The sequence below is a fragment of the Pinus tabuliformis genome, chromosome 9 (genome assembly GCF_031772625.1).
Source record: "Pinus tabuliformis cultivar Carrire ecotype Pingquan chromosome 9, CPIR1, whole genome shotgun sequence".
NCBI classification, from domain to species: Eukaryota; Viridiplantae; Streptophyta; class Pinopsida; order Pinales; family Pinaceae; genus Pinus; species Pinus tabuliformis.
In genome coordinates, this window is record NC_142307.1 from 732,073,620 (window position 1) to 732,077,945 (window position 4,326).

Here is a 4,326-nt window from a genome sequence, read left to right on the forward strand (position 1 = left end):
ATAAGTTGAAAGCTTTTATTTTATAATGACATATTAACCCCAAGGTATGAAGTAACCTTCCGCATATCTATGTTTAATTGTTTATTTCATATTCGTGAATATCTTTATACTTATCCTTGGAAACGCTGACTAAATTGTCAAATAATTGTCTTAAGCTTGCAGGAGTTACAATGTATAGTTGCTGTAACACCAAAAACAGCAACTACGCAGTTGCTGTAACACCAGAAACAGCAACTACGCAGTTGCTGCAACACCAGAAGCAGCAACTCCGTAGTTGCTACAGTCAGCAACAACAATTACCTAAAGCAAGCTATTTTGTAACAGCCACGAACAACAGATGGCAGCTATCTAAAGAATCTTGACGTGGCATAATCAAGCGGAAGTCTAAAGAAAGAAGAACACAGTCAGCATGAACAAGCATGGGGAAATGGCGAAGGAATATGAAGATCCCGAGAAGACGGTCAAAGTCAGTTACCCGCTGTGTAACAGCTAAAGCTCAAGAAAAGAATGTATTATCATACTGTTGTAACAGCACTCTGAATTGCTTATTTTTGACAAGATGGGTTAACTGAATAGGCTGTAATACTTTATTGTAATAGATGTCTCCTCTATAAAGAGGAGACATCTACATGAAAAAGGGATTAGTCGGTGTCTATGGTCAGTCTGTAAGCGAGATTCTGAGAACATCAGCAAGTCTCAACTCTATTGTATTTAATCTTTTTGGCAGATGAATATAAAACTGTTTTGAGCACTTAATCCTGTCTTCGTTTTCCTGGGGAATCTTGTGAGAGGGACTGGGCCCACCTTCCTCACAAGATTCACCCATTTACTTTCTTGTCAAGTGTGTAAGTGTGCAGTAGTTTCTTTCTGGTACTCTGTTTGGATTTGATAGCATTACCTCTGGTATCCTTTGTTTTGTTAGTACTCTGTTTCATTAATCACTTGAGTTTGTTTCTCACCGGTGAATGAGAGTGCAGTGTGCATTAGTAAATCTGATTACAGGGGCAGGTGCTGAACGTCCCCATCTGGAGGATAGGGCCCTGATCCTCTGCCAACAGAGCATCCATTATTTCTCTTTCCAGATTCGTAGTTTTAATTAATTGCTTTCATCTTAACAAGTACTGTAATGGCATAGCGTAAGAATTACATATACTACAGCTTTTCGATGCTTTTAGACATTAAGTACATACAGTACGCAGTAGCCTTTGAAATAAAAAGACGTTCCCTGGTTGACAATTAATGTGGTACTTGAATGTTTAATTCATAAACAATTCAACTAGCCAACACCATCGACGGTGTTATTGGTTTCGTTGCTTCATCTTCCTGAAAGTCTTCCACGACTCCTGCAAAGCAAAAACCCACTGCTCCTAGTGAATATGCTTCTCAGGCCACAGCTAATACTAGTAAAACCTCCGAAGTCAATGTCATCTAGTCCACCGTAGTAGATAAAGCTTTGAAAGGTAAGAAAAAGGGGAAAGGTAAAAATAAGGCCGATCCACCAAAGCAGGACCCTCCTAAGCCTCTGGCCAATGATGGTGCTAAACGCAAACCTAAGTATCCTTGTCTTATCTGTGACGAGGATCACTACACTAAAGACTGTCCTAGATGGTCTGAAGTTAGTCGTTTGCTTAAGGGGACTCCAGGAACTCCTGTTGTACTTAAAGAGCCTTTTCCCTCTCAACAAACTCAAATGGTGGTCGATCAACCTCAACCCTCTTCCACTTTTGGCTCCCAAGTTTTTATGGCTAGGACTATTCCCATTCAAGTGAGTACCCGATCGAAAGAATATCCTCCACCCGCCAAAAAGGAACCTTAAGCACCTTCAAACGTTCCTTCATCCAATTTTGGCCCTCTTCATATTGAACGACCCAGCACTGAGTCTGTCATTAGACCTCCTACAAAGGGAGTTCTCCGGAAATCTTCTTATAACCCCAATGCTCGTGTTGTGCAACACTATAGCATTGTTGAAGACTTAGCCCAAGCTCCTTTGGCTATGTCCACTTTGGAAGTTCTCCAGAGTTGTCCCTCCCAATGGAAGTCTTTGTTGTCAGCCATTGGTGGCATTGATCCAGCCGATTCAAACTTAATCGCATTCGATCTCAAAAACCATGTGTCACGATTGCCTCATCAAATTGCTTTTCTCATTCAAGTCATTATTAACTTGAAGAATATTCACTATACTATTATTGATGAGGGCGCTTCCACTTGCATCATTTCTGTTGCTCATTGGAAGGCCATCGGTTCCCCGTCTTTGAGTCAATCTCCTAATACTTTGGAAGCCTTTGATGGAAGAGATTCTCATCCATTTGGTATCCTCCCACACTTGCCTATCACCCTAGAAGGGAAGACAGTTGAGGTCAAAGTTGAAGTTGTTGACGCGAATTTGACTTACAACCTCTTGTTAGGTCGAAGTTGGACTTATACTATGCGTGTGGTGGCTTCATCTTTATTCTGTGTATTTCATTTTCCTCATCAAGGGAAAATTGTCACGGTTGGTCAGCTATCCTTCTTCACTTCTTCTTCTTCGGATGGCAATGTTCTATTTGTGGAGCATACCAATATTCTCTATGAGAGTATGGGAGCTGGACTCTTCAAAGATCTTGCCCTTATGGGTGTTTTTTCGCTCCCACCTCCCAATTTCGCCTCTATTAACATGATTTCTATCTGTTTTGATCCTTGGGTAATTCCCCCCATTGATCAGGTAGATTAATGGGGTGAGGTTATGTCGTTGAGCCCTGTTGAGCTTAACTATGTTGAAATTGTTTCAGCTTCGGTTTCATCTTCCGACTCTGCTCCTTTGAGCAGATCCTTCAACACATATGTGCAATCCCTTGGCTTGGAGATGTTGTTTCTCTGGATCCATTACAAGAGACCTTTCCTTCCAATGAAGCAATTCTTGAGGCTATGTCTTTTGAGGATCCTCCTTGGTTCTATCATCACCATTGTTCCTTGTTTCTCCCAAGCCATGGGGCCATGGTTGCCTGTCTAGGACAGTTTTCTCCCTATATTCCTTCTCAGTCCCTTCAAATGCCTATCTTGATTCATGAAGTTTTTTCTGAAGGAAATATGGGGAATATTACGCAAACCATGCCAATCAACATCTCTATCAAACCAAGGATTGTTGAAAATATTCACATTAGAGTTACTTGTTCTCCTGAGGAGATTCAGCTTTACATCGACCTTTTGAGAAAGTTTCGCGACATGTTCGCTTGGTCATATGAAGAGATGCCCGGTATTGATCCAAGTATTATGATACACAAGATACCTACGTACCCTAGTGCCAAGCTCGTTCGACAATGTTTACACCTCGTGCATCTGAGAAAAGCTGCGGCCATTAAAGGAGAGGTTGAAAAACTTCTCAAAGCAGGGTTTATTTACCCTATCCCACTGATTGACTGGGTCTCTAATATTGTCCCTATGACCAAAAATCATGGCACTATTAGGGTTTGTGTTGATTATCGTGACATCAATCACGCGTGTCCGAAATACAACTATCCTACTCCCTTTATTGACCAGCTCATCCACGATTTTGTTGGGAGTGATAATTTCTAGTTTATGAATGGCTTTTTTGGTTACAACCAAATTAATATTTCACCTGCCAATTAACACAAAACCACCTTCATTTGCCCGTGGGGTACCTTTGCTTACGAAAATCTTCCTTTCGGCCTAAAGAATGCCGGTGCCACTTTCCAGCGAGCAATGTCCTACTTATTTCATGACATTCGTCACATTTTTCAGCTGTATCTGGATGACCTTTCAGCTCATTCAGCTAAATGCTCTGACCATCCGAACCACCTCCGTCAGATTTTTCTTCGCTATAGACATTACCGTATTCGTCTTAATCCACATAAGTGTGTCTTCTGCATCGAATTCGGCAAACTCCTTAGGTTTGTCGTCTCTAAAGAGGGCATTCATCTGGATCCCCTCAAAGTTGAAGCTATACTGAATCTCTCGCCTCCTGCTTCTTTGCATCAGTTGTAGAATTTGCAAGGAAAAGCTAATTTCCTACGTCATTTTATCCCTAACTACACTGAGATTTCTAAAGGTTACATGTTGTTGAGTCTTGAAAATGTCATTCATTTCCATTACACTTTCACTATTATGTCCATTATATCACCTCCATTTCACCTCCATTTCACTACTATGTCACCACATTCATCCCACTTTCATTATCATTGGGCCACCTTTATGTTTTTCCAATCTTTATTATTTCTAAGCCTTTTTAAGTGAATTTGTGGTTAAACATTAGAAAATAATGTGCATATGCTTATACCTAACAAATGGGTTGAGATTGTTGACATGTGTAGGTTGAAAGGAGGCTTCTAG